We start from the raw sequence: 19,559 nt of genomic DNA on the forward strand, positions 1-19,559 counted from the left end.
CCAGAGGGGCCCGCGGGAGGGGCGGCCCCGGCGCCCCCTGGCTGCCCGCGGCGCCCCTCCGCCTCCTCAGCGCCCCGCCGCCCCGACGGATTAGAAAGCCAGGACTCGTCCCCGGAGACCCCCCTCACCCCCGCCCCGGGCGCGGGAGCCGGGCCCGGAGGGTCAAGGTCACTCAGCGGTCGCCGGGAGGATCCCCGGAGACGCCGGGGCCCGCGCGCTGGGGAAACTGAAGTGGCAGCGGCTGGTCACCTCTGCCGTGCCCAGGTTATTTCCCCCCGTGGCGTGGCCCGGGTGCCTCTTTCAGCCTTTGTCCCCTGGGATGGGAAGGAAGGCAGTGACAAGCCCAAGGTCGCAGCTTGGATCCGATTGGACATGCCAGGTCCCATCTTGTCTGGGCAGCGCTCCTTCCCAGGCTTCTGCCACCCCCTTCCCCTCCATACCAGCGTCCCTACGGAGTCAGAAGCACACCTCTCATCTTCTGCAGAGCATGCATCTTAAATCGTTGGGAGGAGCCTGGAGATTCACCAGTGTCCTGAGCCCTGTGCTAGACCCTGGCTATGCTGGACACAGTGGGGAGGGACAGGCAGGCCGCCACCCCAGGGAGCGCCTGGCCTACAGGGAGAGAGCCAGACTGAGAATCTACGAGGTCCTAGCAAACCCACCCGCCCTTCTGGGCACACAGCTGGCGGTTGGTAAAGGCTAACCTTGGCTGGTCTGGTTTCCCCCTGGCCAGCCCACCAGACAGAGCTTCTCCCTGGCAGGGCCATGTCCACTGTGCCCAACCCAAAGTGAAAGAAAGTGAAGTAGCTCAGTCGTGTCGACTCTTAGTGACCCCATGGACTGTAGTCCACCAGGCTCCTCCATCCTTGGGATTTTCCAGGCAAGAATACTGGAGTGGGTTGCCATTTCCTTTTCCAGGAGATCTTCCCAACCCAGGGATCGAACCCAGGTCTCCTTCATTGTAGGCAGATGCTTTACCATCTGAGCCACCAGTGAAGTCCATAAGGGCCAAGCCAAGAGGGGCCTTTGTGCCCACCGAACACTTTGCCCACAGAAGGTACTGGCCATAGCAGGGGATTGGGAATGAGGCCACAGACGCCCTCCATCCCACGCCACCCCTGCCCTCTTGGGGACACCCGCCATCCCCCTTGTCACCCTGACGCCTGGGGACACTTCGAGGCACCCTGTCTTGTGGACCCCCTCAGATGCACATCCCTACCCACCCTGTGCTGGCCCTGGTGTGGCAGAGTGTCTAAGTGGAAGGGCCAGGGTCTGGAGCCTGACTGTGTGGGCTCAAATCCTGGCTCTTCCTCTTACCACCTGTGCCCTTGGGCAAGGCAGTTCACCCCTCAGAGCCTCGGTTTTCTCCCCTTCCCACAGCCCCTGAGTCAACCACAGAGTTGCCTCAGTGGATAACAGTGATGATGGTGAGAGAGTCATTTCCTAGGCAGGTTGATAAGAAGTCTAGGGGTCCCCAAGGAGAGAGGGGTCTGGAATTCTCAAGGAGGAAGAAAGAACAAACTTTTTTTTCCTTCTACATTCCTTAGGGTTATATAACAATTAATGTATCCTGCCTGAGGACAGTCTTTGGATTAAACCTTCTGGCTAAACCTGTTATCTTAAAATGTAAATTATGGGAGTAGGTGGGGTGAGGTCTTTACAGCCTCCAGACATTCTTTTGATTCACTGGAGAGTATATAACTCCACTGCTAACACTAGCAAGGGGATACTCTTTCTGCCCCCTTCTGATGCCTATGTCAGAAGCTTTCTCTACCTCCTTTATACTTTAATAAAACTTTATTACACAAAATCTCTGAGCGATCAAGCCTCATCTCTGGCCTTGGATTAAATTCCTCTCCTCTGGAGGCCAAGAATCCCAGCATCTTTTCGTGGTTATGGCAACTTCTCAAATGGCATGCTAGTTAAGGGTCTACTAGGCATATTACCTAGGTGTCTGTTCCTGACCTGAACCCTGCAAGAGCTGTCCTATTGGCCTCGTTTCACAATGAGCTGAAGTGATTGTTTCCGGGCATACAGCATGTGAGTGCCACTGCTGCGTCTGGCTCCTTAGCCCTTGTTTGTCCCACTGACTAATGCTCCCTCCATTACCAAGAGGATTTGGGGGTTAGGCATGGCTTCACTGGGCCCAGCTGGGGAAAGCTGGTCCCAGGAAGGAAGGGCTGGCTGGTTGGGCTGTTGGTTTCTGGACAGAACGCTTCCTGGACCTGAAGTCCAGGGACAGAGTGCCAGAAACCTCTGGACCCCAGGGCTTAAAGGAACTGAAGCCAGGTGCGTGCTCAGGCCTGCCCTCTGCAGGCAGAATCGGGAGCGGCGGACATGTAAGTGAAGTGCTGGGAGGGAAAGGTGCCCTCCTGCCTCTGGCCTCTGGGCTGCTCCTCCCAGAGGCAACAGCCTGCCTGCCCCCAAGCTCATCCAGGCCGAGACTGGGGGCAGAAGGCCTTGGCCTACCATGTCCAGGTCCCACTCAGTAGGGTATGACTGGGGTATGACCGCTGGCTCCACGTTCACTGGCTGTGTGACCTAGGCCCAGTTGGTTGGCCTCTCTGGGCCTCAGCTTCCTCACCTGTAAAATGGAGCCAAGGTAGTCCTTTCTTCACATGATTGCTATGAGGATTAAATGACATATTATACAGGAAAACGTTTATCAAAGAGCCTGGTGTGTAGCAGGTGCTTAATAAAGGGTGATTCCCTCTCTTTTTCTTTTCTTGGCAGCACCCTGTGGCTTGCAGGATCTCAGTTCCCCGTCAAGGGATCAAACTGGTACCCCCTGCAGTGGAAGCACAGAGTCTTAACCCCTGGACTGCCAAGAAATTTCCAAAGACAGTTCCCATTTTTAAAATTTGTTGGTTTCATCTAGGGGCAAAGTCAGACTTGGAGTTTTTGCTGAACTGCTCTTCATGAGGAGGTGGGATTCTAAGGACAAGGTCATGGACATTCACATTTCTGTCAAGTTCAATTCCTTCTCCTGGGAAGGGCAGCAACAGCTGTTTAAGCAGAGAGGGGAGTTTGCTTGAGAAGTCCTTGCCAGTGGCTACCTCCCGCCTACAGGAACGCCTCCTGCCGGTTTTATGAAGCTCATTTGCACTGGCCCTGCCCCATCCTTGCCCTGGCCTGGTCAGGTCCCCCTTCTATGTATGTAGATGTGGAAACCAGGGTTCTTCTCTCCTCCTTCCTCCTAATTCCCTCACAGCCCCAGGGTTGGGACTTTCTTGGTGGTCCAATGGTTAAGACTTCACCTTCCAGTTCAGAGGGTGGAGGTTCGATTTCTGGTCAAGGAGCTGAGATCCCACATGCCTCCTGGACAAAAGAGGAAAACAGAAAATAGAAACAATATTGTAACAAATTCAGTAAAGACTGTTAAAATGGTCCACATCAAAAAATTTTTAAAAAGCAACAACAAAAACACCCCCAAGATTACTCCCATTACAAAGCCCTTTCTACACCTTCTTTCACTTAACCAGGTGGGCCTGCCAGTCCCCTTTTCACAGATGGGAATATAGAACGGTGGATCATGTGTTGAAGTGACACGGCATCTGGGCATCCTGTCCCCCCATTAGCCCAGGAGCTCCCAGGCCCAGCATGTGTGGTGCAGGGTCTCTGACCAGCAGACAGGCCACCAGAGTGAACTGCCCTGTGACCTCTGCCCTCTGCTCTCCTGGGGTTTGGGCCCAGCCTGGATCCCTACCTTCTTGCACAGTTTCCTTTCCCATCATTCTGGGCCACTTCTGGCTCCTTGTTCCTTGGAATGGAGACTCTCTGGGGTAGGAGGGGATGTGGATAGAAGGACAGCCCAGCCATCTCCAGCAAGGCATCTCTTCTTTGACCCTGGGGCAAGCCCAGAGGAAGTCAGGGGCTTGGCTGCCCTGGATGTGACCGCAGGGACCAAAGCTGAGGACGGTGAGCCCAATGCCCTCATCTTACAGGTAAGCATCCCTCACTACCGAGCTGGGCAGCACTGACCCACAGCAGCCCCGCGGTGAGTGATGGGGTGGACTTCAAGGTCTCCCAGTCCCCCACCTGCCATTCTTTTCTGCCATCTCCTTGGCTTTCTTCGGATTTCCAGGATGATGATTTTATCTGATAATTACTATTTAGCCTTTAAAAGTGAGACTTGAATGGTTTCTGGATTTAACTACTCCAATTGCTCTTCAGAGTCACCTATCTCTTATTCCATCTTGGAAACCAAAGGGAAAAGAGATTCAGTGTATGGAAATGTGCTTTCGAGGCAGCATGCAGGATCCATGAAACAAGGTCAAGCAAGGTGAGCAGAGAATCTGTAATTTTAGATGTTAAATGTTATCCCTACCAGCCAGGGGGGCTTCCCCTGTGGCTCAGCAGTAAAAAAAATCTGCCTGCAGTGCAGGGGACAGAGGAAATGCAGGAGACATGGGTTGGATCCTTGGGTCAGCAAGATCCCTCGGAGGAGGCCATGGCAACCCACTTCAGTGTTCTTGCCTGGAGAATCCCATGGACGGAGGAGCCTGGCAGGCTACAGTCCGTAGGGTCGCAAAGAGTTAGACACAACTGAAGCAACTGAGCACTCACAGAGCTAGGGTGCTCAAATGGTTTGAGGGCTGTGAAGGGACAAAGGGTTGGTGATGGGCTTGCTTGAGGTTCCCAAGTTTGTGACCCAGATTTCCAAACCCCTCCACCGACAAAGGACCATTCCCCAGGCCTCCGGGCATCTCCTTTCATCCCCTGCCTGGGCCCCATCCTCCCAGATTTTTGTTCCCTGGCTCACCCAAACTGCTCAGGGTAGAAACCATTTCCCTCACTGGGGCATCTGAGCAGAAGAACCTACTAGAATCTTACAGACCCCCAGAAGTAAAGCCCTAGTCCTGGGATTTCAGGCACTCTGGGAAGCTGGGGTGGACACCTGGGATGCAAGGAGTTCTTCTGTTCACAACACAAGCAGGTAGATCTGCAACCCCAGCTCCTAGGCCCCAGGATTTGGCTCTGGTGTATAGTCTATGGCGGCCCAGGCCAACAGAAATAGGACGTGAGCCACAAACACACACCCCGGAGGAAATTTTAAATTTCCTAGTAGCCACGTTAAAAGAGTAAAAGAACTAGGTGAAATTCATTTTAGTGATATATTTGATTTAACCCAGTGATCTCCGGTGGCTCAGTGATAAAGAATCTGCCTGCCAATGCAGGAGATGAGGGTTCGATCCCTGGGTCGGGAAGATCCCTGGAAGAAGGAAACGGCAACCCCATTCGAGTATTCTTGCCTAGAGAATTCCATCAGAGGAGCCTGGTGGGCTACAGTCCATGGGGTTGCAAAGAGTCAGACACGACTGAGCGACTAAACAACAAAGACAACCCAAAATGTGTTCAACATGTAATATTTTTAAAATTGAGACTTTTTTAGAGACATTTTAAATTCTTTTTCTTGTACTAAAGTCTTTGAAATCAGTGTCGATTTCACACTTATACCGGCAATCCGGTGGTTGGGATTTGGTGCTTTCACTGCCATGGGCCTGGGTTCAACCCCTGGTCAGGGAACCAAAATCCTGTAAACCAAAAAAACAAAACCAGAAACCAGTAACTTTCATTTACTGAATGCTTACTGTAAGCCAGTATGCGTGCCAAGTCGCTTCAGTCATGTCTGACCTTTTGCGACCTATACAGCCCTCCAGGCCCCTGCATGGGATTCTCCAGGCAAGAATCCTGGAGTGGGCTGCCATGCCCTCCTCCAGATCTCCTCACCCAGATTTTCCTGGCCCGGGGATCGAACCCGCATCTTTTATAATGCCTACATGGGTAGGCAGGTTCTTTACCACTAGCACCACCTGGAAAGCCCACAGTAAGCCAGGCATGGTGCTAGACATCTTCCATCATGCCCATTCTGTGGAAGACACAGGCTCAGGGAGGTCCCTGAGAAACACTGTCAAATTTACGATTCCATCTTCCCACCCAGAAGCCAGTCTTCCATGATCCCAATTTGAAGGAGCTGGAACGAGGGGGCTGCAAAGCCTTTGCCCCTATGTCATCCCCCACAAGGGCCCCCTGCTTCTTAGGTCCTGGCCTGCCAGCCTCCCACCCCCACCCAGACCCCGGCCCCCAGCAGGAAACAGCAGTACCAGGCCGCTGCTCTGCTAAGCAAATTTAGAGTTATAAATTAGTGAAGATTTAGAACAACTTCAGGGCCAGAAGAGGAAAAAACAAGGGGAAAACACACTTCAAAGCAACTTCCCCAGACACTATAGGAAAAGAGCAAAGTCAGTAGAAAAGCTTCAGGGGGACTTCCGCTCTGCCCATGTGTCCATGGAGGGTGGTGCGGAGAGAGACTGCTGCTAAGTTGCTGCTGGGCTCTCCACCCCACCCCCACCCCACGCTGCGAGTCTTGATCACAGCAAGATCAGAAACTCAGCTGCTTCATTTGGGTAGTTTCTTCTCTCCAAGCTTCAGTTTTCTCATCTGCAGAAAGAAGGGGTTTCTACCACACCCCAAGGGCCTTCGGTGAGTTCAATCCCAGCCCCGTGGTTGACACAAGGGCGGGGCCCAGGTGCGGCAAGTGGACGAGCTGGAACTGGGGGTTGGTGTTGTGGTATCTTCCATCTGAGCTCGGCTCAGATGGATGGGGGGGGCCTTGGCCTCAATTTCCCCCTCTTGAGTCTTGTTAAAAGCGCAGGTCCAGGGGCTTCCCTGGAGGCCTGGTGGTTAAGAATCCACCTTCCAATGCAGGAGATGCGGGTTCCATCCCTGATAGAGCAACCAAGATCCCAAAAGCCGTAGGGGCACCTAAGCTGTCGCAACGCAACTGCGAGTGCTCTAGCGCTCACGCACCACAGCCAGAGAAGATGGCGCGCTGCAGCGGAAGATCCCGCGTGCCGCAACTAAGATCCGATGCAGCCAAATGAATAAATAAATACATATATTTTTAAAGCGCAGGCTTAGACCCTTTCCAGAGGTGGGTTGGCTCAGACACTGGAGGGGTCAGAATTCTTTCCCCAGCTCTTCCTGATACACATTCAAGTTTGAGGAGCATTAGCTCTTATGTTCTCCAAGGGTTGTCTTTTGCTTTGGAACTGTGGTGTTGGAGAAGACTCTTGAGGATCCCTGGGCCTGCAAGGAGATCCAACCAGTCCATCCTAAAGGAAATCAGTCCTGAATATTCACTAGAAGGACTGATGCTGAAGCTGAAACTCTAATACTTTGGCCACCTGATGCAAAGATCTGACTCATTTGAAAAGATCCTGATGCTGGGAAAGATTGAAAGCAGGAGGATAAGGGAACAACAGCGGATGAGATGGTTGGATGGCATCACCAACTCAATGGACATGAGTTTGAGTAAACTCCGGGAGTCGGTGATGGACAGGGAGGCCTGGCATGTTACAGTCCATGGGGTCGCAAAGAGTCGGACATGACTGAGCGACTGAACTGAACTGAACTGAAGGGTCGTCTGGGCTCTGGCATCTGTAGTTTAACCACTCTCAGCTCTGCAGGTCCAGTCCACAGCCGCGTCCCTTGTGCTACATGGCACTCTGCACGGGCTCCTCTGTTGCAGGCTGCCAGTGCCCAGCCCAGCAGCCAGGCAGGCCCGACATATCAGGCCTCCAGTGGGGGATTCCACATGAAAACACCCCATGTGTAGCAGGCGTCCTGTAGACCCAGTTGCCAGTGGCCCCTAGGAGCTCTGGGCCAGGCATGAGTGCACAGTGTGGGCTGTGAAGCAATGAAGCGGCCCTGGGCACTGGAGCCAGGGGGTCACCCAGCTCAGCGTGAAGAGGAATGGGTTGCCGAGGCCGCGTCCTCCGGCCCTGTGGGAAATAGTGAACCAAGAGTACAGCCCCCTCTGGCCTCCACTCCATGGGCCCACTGGTCCAGGGCCTCAGCAGGCGATAAAACAGTCCTTTTTGCCCCAGGATTTTCTGCTGCATCCCCTCCACTCCAGGAAAAGGCATCACATAGGGCCTCCCTGTCTCGCCCACCACCTTTCCATACCACCCCATCCTCTCAGGGGAGGTCTGGTCCAGGCCTTGAAGCCAAGTCTTTGCTTGTGCATCAGCGCTTGCAAGCAGGTCTTCGCACACACAGTCCTTCTGAACCCCACGCCCTGCCGGCCCCACCAGGTCAGCTCACCCTCCTCCAGATCTCAGTCTTCCTGACTGCACTGGCCTGGCCCCCACCCCACCAAGGCTGTCGGAGCCCCTCAGGAAAGAGCAGGGGGGAACTCTGAGTTCTGGCTCCAGTTGGAATTGTACGTTGGGTGAGTAATGATTGGAGCCCTGTCTGATTCACCCATTAAACTCATGTGAGGGCGGACGTGGGGAGGGGTCCTGGTGTCCCTCCGGGGTCCCCCGCACCCAAGCTGCCACTGTAGAGCTCTACAAACATTTGCTGAATGAATGGATGGATGGATGGATGGATGGATGAAAAGGGCCTCATCTGTCTGCTGTTACGCTACTTGCTGGTCTCTTTTCTCTCTTGCTCTCTCGGTTACTCTCCGTCTGTTTGTTGCTGTCTTTTTGTGAAGTTCTCTCCAGCAAAATGTGCGAGTGAGTCTGTTTCTATGTCCTTGTGTCTACCCTGGCCTCGGTCTCTCCTTCTCCCTCCTCATCTCCGTCTCTCTCTGCCTGTGTCCATCTCTCTGTGCACATCAGCTCCTTCGTGGGATGCTCCCTGGCCTCTCTGTCTCTCCCCGAGCCTGTGTCTCTCCCAGCTCTCCCGGGGTCTGTCGCTTCTCTCTGTCTCTGCGTCTCTGTGTTTCTGTCTCTCTCTGTCTCTGGGGGTCCTTGCGTCCCTTGCTCTCTGCAGCTCTCCTTGCGCCTCGGTCTCTGCCGTCTCTGCTCTCTGCCTCCTCCTCCGACTCTCCTCCGCTGGAATCTTTCAAGAACAGAGAGAGGCATGTAATTGAGCTGGGGCCGTCTCCATGGTTGCAGCTGCGGAGTAACTGGAAGATCAATTTGGAACGACTGTCTCTGTAATAACTGCACCGTAATAGTTTCTGGGAGACAGAGTGGGGCTTGGAGTGAGGTGGCCAGGATGGTCGGGGATCCTGGGGGAAAAGGGCTACTTGCAGCCACCAGTACCACAGGGCCAGGCTACGGAGGGAACGCTTGGCCTCAGCCAGAAACAAGAGAGGAGTGGGTGAGTGGGGAGGAAGGCCAATCTCAGCTCCCACACGCCCTGGCTCAGAGGTGTCCCTGCCTCCCTGCGCCTCCCGCAGGGCCCTGCTCCTGTTTATAATTTATGCTTATGATCGGAATTATCAGCAATAATGATAACATGATTATAATTGCCGAGCTGCCTGGCTCAATTGCAGCACTGTTGGTAAATATTATGCTAGAGAGTAGCATGAGGTCACTGCCTCCCAGAGCGTGAGGATGGGGTGGCGAACGGGGAGTCACAAGGGGTTAGGTGGTCCCCACCCCGCAGCCGCTCCCAGCCAAACTGATCTGCCCTCCCCAGACAACTTCTGCTCGGCCATTTGCTGATCTCTTTTAACTCCAACGATCCTCCCCGTACCTGCCTTAAATCATTCCTGCTTTAGGCTCAGCGGTAAGCATTTAGAAGCCCACAGGGTGTCGCCCCACCAGTAGAGGGCTCTGCAGAGCTCTCACCGGGGAGGTGAGTGTTGAGGGTTAGTCGCTCATTGTGTCTGACCCTTTGTGACCCTATGGGCTGTAGCCTGCCCGGCTCCTCTGTCCATGGGATTCTCTGGGCAAGCAGACTGGAGTAGGTAGCTATTCCCTTCTCCAGGGGATCTTCCCGACCCAGGGATCCAACTGAGTCTCCTGTGTGGCAGGACGATTCTCTATCCATCTGAGCCACCAGGGAAGCTCTTGGGAGGTGAGGGGAGACAGGAAGGATGGTCCTTCCACTCCCAAGCTGGGTTTGACTGGCGACAGTCCCACAGGACTTGGGGGTGATCTGAGGGGTCTTGGCAGAGGGTTGAGGGGCAGGACAGAGCCACTGCCCCAAGCACAGTGCCCGGGGACATTTCTGGCATCCAGAGGAGAGGACCGCCTTTCTACCCAGGGGAAATGAGGCTGGAGGCTCAGGGTGGGAACAAGAACAGGAACTGCCTCCTGCCTTCGACGTAAGAACAGCCATTTTAAGGAGCCCGACCGGATCGTCCAAGGACAGGGAGGAGACGTGCCCACTGCAGCCACCCAGCGGTCCACTCTGAGCTGAGCCCACTTGGTCTTGGTGGGGCCAGGCTCTCCCTAAGCCTCCAGCCTCCAGCAGCATGGAATGACCGTCCATCTCTGATGCTATTAAGTTCATGGTTAGAAAAGACGGGGCTTCCCTGGTGGCTCAGCTGTGAAATAATCTGCCTGCAGTGCAGGAGACCTGGGTTCGATCCCTGGGTTGGGAAGATCCCCTGGAGAAGGGGGAGGCTACCCACTCCAGTATTCTGGCCAGGAGAATTCATGGACATGACTGAGCATCTTTCACTAGAAAAGACAGGTGGGCTCTGAGAGTCAGAGTGAGGCCGTGAGTGAGCACAGTGGAGACCCAGGAGAGCGACAGGGTGGGGGCAAGGTCAGACCAGCCTTGTACGCGCTGCCTTGTGGGTGGCAGGGCGAGGCCCAGCACTCCTGTCTTATAGCTGGGGACTCAGAGGCTCAGAGACACTTTCCAAACACACAGGGCAGCAAGGGGGCACAGCCAGGAGGTGCCCTGGGCCTGCCATCTGTGGCGACTTGGAGCCTTCCCGGACAGGACGCAGCCGCCCGGCCCCCAGCCCCTCCGCCCCCCCCACCGTGTGCTACATTATTCATGAGTCCCACATTCCCTCGGGGATAAACATTCAGAAGGAGCGTTGCAAATCCACTTTCCTGCTCTGAAAATAAATAAATGAGTAGAGAATGCCAGCGCACACGGAGGCCGTGGGCCGAGACTCCTTTGTGCCCTGGGAAAGCTCACAGATGGCCTATTTCTGTCCCCTCACTCGGGGCCCCTGACCGGCAGGGCCTGAGACCCACACTCTTGGCAAGCTGGGTCGAGCCCAGAGGAGCGTCTGAGGCCAGAGGCCCCTCTCTGCCCGCTTTGCCTGCCCCAGCCGAGGGAGAGTCCATCCCGCCCCCAATCCAGGTAACCCAGGTGACTCTCTGGTCCTTGGCACTTCTTGGGTCCCAGGCAGTTGGCACAATCTTGGGATCCTCCAAGGGACTGGAAGCTGGCCCGACCCGGAGGAACTACCTTGGCCTGTTGCCAGGGTCACGCTGAACACACACTTAACTGGTGCTTTTGTGTCCTGAAGAATAAATAAAAGAAGCAGCGCTCTCCTCCTGTCTCCACCCCCTGGAAGATGCTCCTGCAACCCCTGCCCTCCAAGATTCCTCTGCCCTTCCCCACCATCCCCTCGGGAAAAGAATGTCACCCAGGAGGCCCTGGGCCCAGAACTCAGGGTGGACCCTTCCCAGAAAGTGCATCGAAGATGGGGATGTTAATTCGATTGAACCCACGTCGATGGTAATTAAGAAAAGGAGGTCAGTGCTCTAGGCCAAGGTCACAGAAAATGGACTTGGCTTCAGCAGCAAGGGGGTAAATGGAGCACTGCCCGTTTGAAGTTCAAGTGGAGACCTTGCATAGTCAGAGACCTGCAGGAGCTGTATCTTCAGGGCTGGGCTGATGGACAAGGGAGGGCAGAGCAGAGCCATCCGGGGAGCAAATTCGAAGGAATGCATTCAACAAACTCATCAGCTCTGGCCCCCAAGGAAGGCAGAGCTGTGGGCGAAACGTGCGTTCTTGTTGTTCAGGAGACGAGGGGGATACACAGGCCCAGGGAGCCAGGGTCTCACCCTCAGAATCTCCCCTCGCATCCCCATAACCAGGGTCCCACTCCAGGGTTGCACCCTGCTGCCAGCAAGCTGAGTGCGGGTGAGATCTCAGCCTCCGCCTCCCCCGTCAGCACAAACTGCTCAGTCTTGGAGTTCTTGTCTCCCAGTTCCCAGGAGGCTGAGGGACCCTTTGAGATCTCAAAAGGGAAGTATCCTTTGGGTGCCAGCATGGGACTGTTGGCTCTACTCTGCAGTAGGAAGTCAGGAATTGCTGTGCTACTGCAGGCAAGTTCCTTTCCCTCTCTGAACCTGCTTTCTTTTTTTTTCAAAATAGGAGGAGTTATCTAACACTCGAAGGGATTCCCCTGGGCTTCATCCAAAATGATCTAAAAAGGGCCATCTAAGCCAGAACCTAAGGGAGCCAAGAGATAAAGAGAAAGAGATTGTTCAGATTGATAGTTAACAGTGCAAATCCTAGCTGCGGCCCTTGCTAGCTGTGTGTCTTTGGGCAAATAACCTCACCTCTCTGTGCATCGATGACCACACTGATCAAATGAGGAGGAGCTTGCCCACCGCAAGGCGGTGCCGTAGGAGGGAGGGCAATGAGTCAGTGCATCTGAACGGTCAGCACTCTGACTGGCACGCGTAAGCCTCCATGGCATCATCTCCAAGTGCCCCCCACCTCCAGCTCTGAGGGGCCCCCTGGGGGAGGCAGGCCAGGGACCCAGCAGGACAGTCACAGTGGAGGTCTACACCTGCTGAGCCAGGCCTGGGTGGTTGGACAGGCTACGAGCAGGTGACCGGCGCTGATGCCCAGGCCACCCTCGGCTCACCCGGGCTCAGTGGTGTGAGGCTGCTTCCACGGTCAACTCATCACGCTTAGCGCCCAGCATAGCATCTGCCCAAAGCAGAGCCAGGGTCTCACATGTTTGGAGGCAACCAGTCCCTGCCCTCGGGGCCCTCCTGAGAGGCAACCCTCGACACCTGTGGAATCTGGGTCACCTGCCCAAGCTCCTGGAAAACAATGTCTGGTTCTTTTTATGGTCATGCGGCATGGGGGATCTCCCTTGACCAGGGATTGAACCTGCATTGGGAGCCTGCGGTCTTAACCACTGAACCATCAGAGAAGTCCCACAGCTTCCTATTCTGAGATCCAGCTCATCCAGGCACGGGCCTGGAGCTTCCTGTTGCCACCGTTGGCTGAGACCATCTTTCCCTAAGCTCTCTTTTTAAAAAATAAATTTCTGTATTTATTTATTGGCTATACTCAGCCTTCGCTGCTGTGCCCTGGCTTCTCTTTAGTTGTGAGCGGAGTTGCGGTACCTGGGCCTCTCGCTGCGGCTGCTTTTCTGGTGGCTGAGCACTCTAGGGCGTGTGGGCTTCGGTAGTTACAGTTCTGGGCTCAGTAGTTTGGCATGTGGGATCTTCCCAGACCAGGGATCGAACCCGGGTCTCCTGCACTGGCGGGCGGATTCTTTAACCACTGGGCCACCATGGAAGCCCTCCCCAGGCTCTTGATCACTTCCGATCAGCTGTCCCCATGCACCTAGGACTCTAGTCTGTGTCATTTTCTGCTCTGTGTCTTGCACCCAGAATGCTGCTGCCAGAAGTACAGTAGGTGTACATTCACTGATGAGGAGTGGATGAACCTAGGTAGGGCATGGGCCTGTGGGGCTGGGGCCCATCCCTGGGACACCGTCTTCCGGCTTGCCTTATGATGGGTCCTCAGGGGTCAGTACCAGGCTGTTTGCAGCTCCCACTCAGGTGGACACACGTGCCAGAGCCAGGCACTCAAGACCCCCAAGGCTCCGAGGTGGGTGGCCACTTGGCGTCCTCAAAGCCCCTTGTCTGCCTGCCAGCCTTCTGTTCACCTCTCCTGGCTCAGCTCTCATGTCACTGCCTTCAGGAAGGAGTCCCTGATCTCAAGTTGGTCAGTGGCCCCTCTGGGCCCCCATGGACCCACAGCACTCTGACCCTGCTCAGTAAGGTTTGCAGAGACTTGAATAAAGAAAAAGAAAGCCACACAGCACATACCTCTCTTCCTCCCTCACCCAGGTCTGGGGCCAGCGACAGAATTTCAGAATGAAGACAGAGGTGTGGGGTGCCGTGTGCTGCTCAACAAGCAGGAAAAAGTGTGTCCTTAAGAGTTCTAACATATGAAATTTTTTCGTTTCTTCCGCAGTCTCTCTTTCAACTTATCATGCTGTTTAAAAACATTTGCTCTTTAATATCATTCTAAGAAAATGTTAAATGATTAGCATTGTGCCACTTCGTTCTTTACCATTCGTCTTTATCTTGTTCAATGCCAGTTTTAAATGCAGCTGAAAAGGAGAATTTCCTGGTGGTCCAGTGGTTAAGACTCTGTGTGTCCTCTGCGGGGAGGGGCTCGGGTTCGATCCTTGGTTGGGGATCTCAGATGTTGCATGCTGAGAGGCATGGCCAAAAAATTAAACAGTAAGTAAATAAAACTTTAAATGCAGGTGTGAGAACATTTAACTCATATGTGGAATCTCCTTGAAGTTACACAGTTTATATCATGCTTTGTACTTGCCTGTGTATTTTATTCTGACTCCAATAGTGGAAACACAATGCAAAACCAACCCAACTCTCTTAATTTTCAATATACACACATTCAACCAACTCCCTTGACCTTTGGCTTTATGATGTGTAAGGAAGGACCAAAAGGAAAAGAAACTCTGAGTTGCCCTATCTTTTCTTTTCCTTCTATGTCATCATTTTTAGCATGAGTGGTTGGCTCACGCAGGGAAGTAAGAAACGATATGTTGGGGTTCCCCAGTTCTTTGTGATTCTTGGAACGTCATTGCCTTTGGACTTCTCTGATGGTCCAATGGTTAAGAATCTGCCTGCCCATGCAGGGGACACGGGTTCGATTCCTGCTCCAGGAAGATTTCACATGCCTCGGGGCAACTAAACCTGTGCATAGCAATGAAGATGTGGCAGAGCCATAAGTAAATAAGTAACTGGGGGGAAAAAAAAGCCATTGTCTTCTTTTTGCATTCGAAACAAGTTCTGGTTTGAACAGAAGGCAGGGCTTCTCCAGGTTGCCAGCAGCCCCCTCATCTGGCATGCTCACCTTGCACTTGCTTCGAGTGTCCTGCTCCTGGTGGATTCACTGGAACTTCACGCCCAAGTGGGAGGGGTACCCGCTCTGTTACCACTCATGCTCATTTTCCTATTGGGTTTCACTTACAACACACGCACACATCCAAAGATAGAACTATTAAGAATTTCAAGATGGCAACAATAGAGCATTTAACCAAGCGAGGAACCCTTCTGAGCTCAGGGCCCCGCGTGGCCCAGGATGTGGGTCCTGCCGGAGGGAGCAAGGTTGGGTCCTATGCCTGTTAACACATCGTCAGTGCCCACCTGCAGCTCATTTTGGTGTCCAAGGTGAGTCTGTGGAACCCTGGGAGTTTGCCTGAAGCCCCCACCCTGAGGCTGGTCAAAGGCATCGTCTTTACCAGATCCTCCTCATGGACCCAAACTTTGGTTTCAGGAGGCCGTTTTCTGCTCCCTTCACCCTCCCCACACCCCCCACCCCCAGGCTGGTCCTCCTTCCCAGAAACCAGAGACCTGCCTCCCCACCTCCGCTGCTCACGAGCTGTGCGTCCTTGAGTAGTGTACCTCCCCTCTCTGGGTCTCATTTCCCCTGGGGTGAGCTGAGAGCTGAGAGCTGCGATGACGTAGCTGCTTCCTGGACTTGCCATCAGCCAGGATGGCGGCGGCGGGGGGGGGGGGGGGGGGGAGGTGTCCTTCTCTCTTGCCCACCTCTTTGTCTGACGTGGGGACGCGTTTAAGGAACCGTTGGTGTTGGCGGTCAGTCAGGCGGCCAGGCCCCCTTCCTGGGGTGGAGTTGGGGACGTTCATCCCCAAGGGCATTGGTTTCCTACCAATTGGAGTTTCTGCTGACACCGCTGTGTTTTCAGCACTGGCATTGTGCTTGTATTTAGGTCAGGCCTATTTTAATTCCACTGGGACCAGGGCTGGGCTGAGACCGCCTTCTAGGCCTGACCCAGAGAAGTACTGGGCTGGTTTAGCCAGACTGGGCTGCTGAGGGTTCTGGGAGGTGGCGAGGGGAGGAGCCGGGAGGTGTGGAGGGAGATGAGACTGGACAGGTGGCCCTGGCCCCCAGACTCTGGCCCACCTGGAGCCCCTCCATCCTGGCTGGATCCCCTACCACAGGCACTTAGCTGTTGAGGAGGAGAGAGACTCCTGGATGGAGCATCCAGGGACAGGTTTCGATCCCACCAACGTGCAGTGTGATTTTGGCCCCACCTGTGCGACCAGGGGCCTCTTGATGACCCTAGCCAGCATCACAGGGGCATGCTAGGTCCTCGCGTCCCCGTGCTTAAGAGTCCTGACTGGTGTCCTCACGCAGCCACTTGCTCGCTGTGTGACCTTGTCAAGTTACGAGACCTCTCTGTGCCCGAATGGCCCCAGCTGAAAAAGGGAGATAAAAATAGAACCAATCTCACGAGGCTGGAGGGAGTGAAATGACAGAAAGCACATAAAAGCGGTCACGTGGGCCCCGCCTGGAACTTGGGAACCTCGGCAGGAGGGAACTGGCAGTGGGGGGTTATTTTCACCATCAATGTCCACCCAGGGTGCCCCTCAGCTCCCAGCCCCCCACCTCAGCTCAGGCCTGAGCCACGGAGACCAGGCGTTCATTGACATTCTGACCGCCAGCATCCTTACCTAGCCTGAGTCAACCTACCCCACATCTATCACTATATCTGGTAATTAAATACCCTTGATGGTTTTTTATTGGAACGAGGCAGGACCTACACATGACTTGCTTTTTAATTAATAACCAACCTCTCTCCTCTCTCCTCTCTCCCCCCGCTGCTGTCCTTGAGGACAGGCCAGGGTGAAGGACCCAAAGTCAACGCAGGTCTATTCGGCCAGCTCTGAAGAGAGACGTGCAGTCATTTCTGACACCCCTCTACCCCACCAAACATGCTCTGTTCAGAAGAGCCGCCTCTGGGTGGGGCCAGGTCCAGAGGAGGCCCCTCCGACTTTGGGGAGCATGTAGCACCCCGGGGTGGTTAGACCCACAGATACATCCATTCTAAGGCAGACTCTAGAGGAGAAGTCTCTAGAAGAGCGGAGACAGCCAGCCAGCCTGGCTGGCCTGGAGGCGCCGAGAAGGTGCCTTTGAGCCTCTGAAGTGAAGGATGACGTAGCTCTCCTGGTGGGAAGGAGGAGACGCGGCTCCCGCAGGAGCAGGAGCGGCCTGTGCGAAGGCTCTGAGTGCAGGCGCAGAGGCTGTTGCTGTGCAGTTGCTCAGTCATGTCCGACCCTTTGTGACCCCATGGCCTGCAGCACGCCAAGCCTCCCCTGTCCTTCACCATCTCCTGGCATTTGCTTGCAGAGGAGATGATCAGGAAGGATGGTCCCTGGGCCGGAGCTCCAGGGAGCCCTGAGGATTTGGTGGGAGAAGAGTCTGAGGGAGCAGGCAGGACAGGACTTGAGCGCGGGACTGAGGGTAAGTCTCAGGGCAACAGACAGCCACAGCAGGTTGTATACAGAAGAGCGATGGGGTCAGATATGATATTTAGAATCATTGCTCGGGTGTCCAGTGTGCAAAAGGAGCTTGTGAGCAGGGACTTCCCCGGTGGTCCAGTGGTTAAGACTCCATGCTGCCAATGCAGGGGGTGCAGCTTCGATTCCTGATCCAGGAGCTAAGAATCCCACAGGCTACACCATGCTGCCAAACCATTAAAAAACAAAGACTCGCGGGAGCCCAACTACAGTGGGGACCCCAGGCTATCAGAGCTGGGCCAAGGGTCTGAAGCCTGGATGCTCTACCAGGGACCCAGGAGCCTGGAGCCCCACAAGGCACAGGGCCCGCTGCCCTCCTCCAACTGCAAAGCTAATTCATCCTCCTGCTATTTTTAACATAGAACCTTGTTGAGGTTCAGATAAGCATCTCTGAGCCGGGGTCCTTTGCATAATGCCCCTCAGTGAACATTTCTAAGGTACCAAAGAAGAAGACAGCTCACACACCCCCAAGTGGGGACCCCCCTGGCTTGGGGAGGAACCCCACTTTGCTGGTTAGGAGCTCATTGCCATCATCCTGAAAGCTCAGGCCCAGATGGGGTCTCATTGAGCCTGATGGAGGGCCCTCTGCCTCTCCGGGACTCAGTTTCCCCTTTGTGAAATGAGGGGGCTGGTGGTGTGACCGCTAAGAAGTTTTGCCTTCTCCTGGCTCAGAAATCACAAATTCTCCTTTCCTCCCAGCAAACCTTGGGTGATGAGGGTGATGAACCTATTTAACAGATGAGAACACTGAGACCCAGAGAAAGGGCAGGATTTATTCAACATCACTCAGGGCTTCCACATCCTTTTATCTCATGCTGTAGGGCCTCCTGAGGAGGCTCTGTGAGTCCCCAGGGAATCTGGGGAGACCGGGCCTTCACAGGAAAATGAGGAAAGGAAAACTGAGGCAAGAAAAGGCCATGGTCCCTGAGGGCTGGGGCAGACAGAAACCCTTCCTTTTTGTTCTCCATATCTCATCCCCAACTCACCTCCTCCCAGAAGTCTTCCTGGATCTCTCACTTCTCTGAGCTACTTCATCCTCGACTGCCCAGGTTGCCCACTGACACCTGATCCTCCAAGTGGTCCTCTTCTCCCGGGCTGCCCTGGTGTCCTCAATGGACCACGTCTTCACTGAGGGCAAGGAGGGATGCCTAGGTTTCCAGGCTTCCTGCATCCCAGTCCCATGGTTGGCTGAGCAAATAGGGCTTGGTTTGCTTGCTTGCTCGCTCAGTTATGTCCAACTCTTTGCAACCCTTTGGACAGTAACCCACCAAGCTCCTCTATCTATGGGATTTTTCAGGCAAGAATAAGGCAGAGTATTGTCATTTCCTTCTCCAGGGGATCTTCCCAATCCAGGGATCGAAACTGAGTCTTCTGAGTCTCCTGCACTGGCAGGTGGATTCTTTAACTTGCTGAGCCATTGAGGAAGCCTGGTTAGGTCATCCTCAAATACCTGCATTCCCAGCACAGGGCAGGACTCCCCAGTGTGCTCTGGACACGTGAATGAGTGCCAGTCCTCAGGCACTGTCACAGGTCACTCTCTCCATGGCTGGACTGGACACTCCCGGAGGGCGGGGACAAAGTGGTCACCTCTTTTTGATCAACAAGTCCTACCCCAGGATTTCCATGTATGCAGCTCAGTTTATGGGCTTCCCAAGGCTCAGTGGGTAAAGAACCCACCTGCCAGGATAGGAGACATAAGAGACGCAGGTTGGACGCCTGGGCTGGGAAGATCCCCTGAAGGAGGGCGTGGCAACCCACTCCAGGATTTTTGCCTGGAGAATCCCCATGGACCCCGTGGACTGGGGGCTACAGTCCATAGGGTTGCAAAGAGCCGGACACAACTGCAGGACTGAGCAGCACGCACGACTCAGCTTGTTGTTGGTGCTCCATAAGGCTTTTGGGATTTAAGTCGCTTTGCTTCTCGGGTCCACATCTCCGTCGGCAAAGTGAGAGCCCTTGAGCATTCCATGCACATCTGCTACATGCAGAGTCCAGTGACAGACCCTGGGACCCACAGAGGAAGCCGCTCTGATCACCCGTGTCCTCTCGGAGCCCAAGGCTAGCTGGGGAGACAGGACATCCAGGAATAAATACGGGGCAGTTGGATGGATGCTCTCAGGAGGGCAAGTAACAGGCCGTGGGGATGAGAGATAGATCAAGAGAAGGGGTTGGGGACACACACTAGCTTCTGAGCTGGACCTAAATGATGGGAGAGGAGCGAGGACAGATCAGGAGAAGGAAACG

This window comes from Oryx dammah, unplaced genomic scaffold (assembly GCF_014754425.2).
Source record: "Oryx dammah isolate SB20612 unplaced genomic scaffold, SCBI_Odam_1.1 HiC_scaffold_2, whole genome shotgun sequence".
Classification (NCBI taxonomy): Eukaryota; Metazoa; Chordata; class Mammalia; order Artiodactyla; family Bovidae; genus Oryx; species Oryx dammah.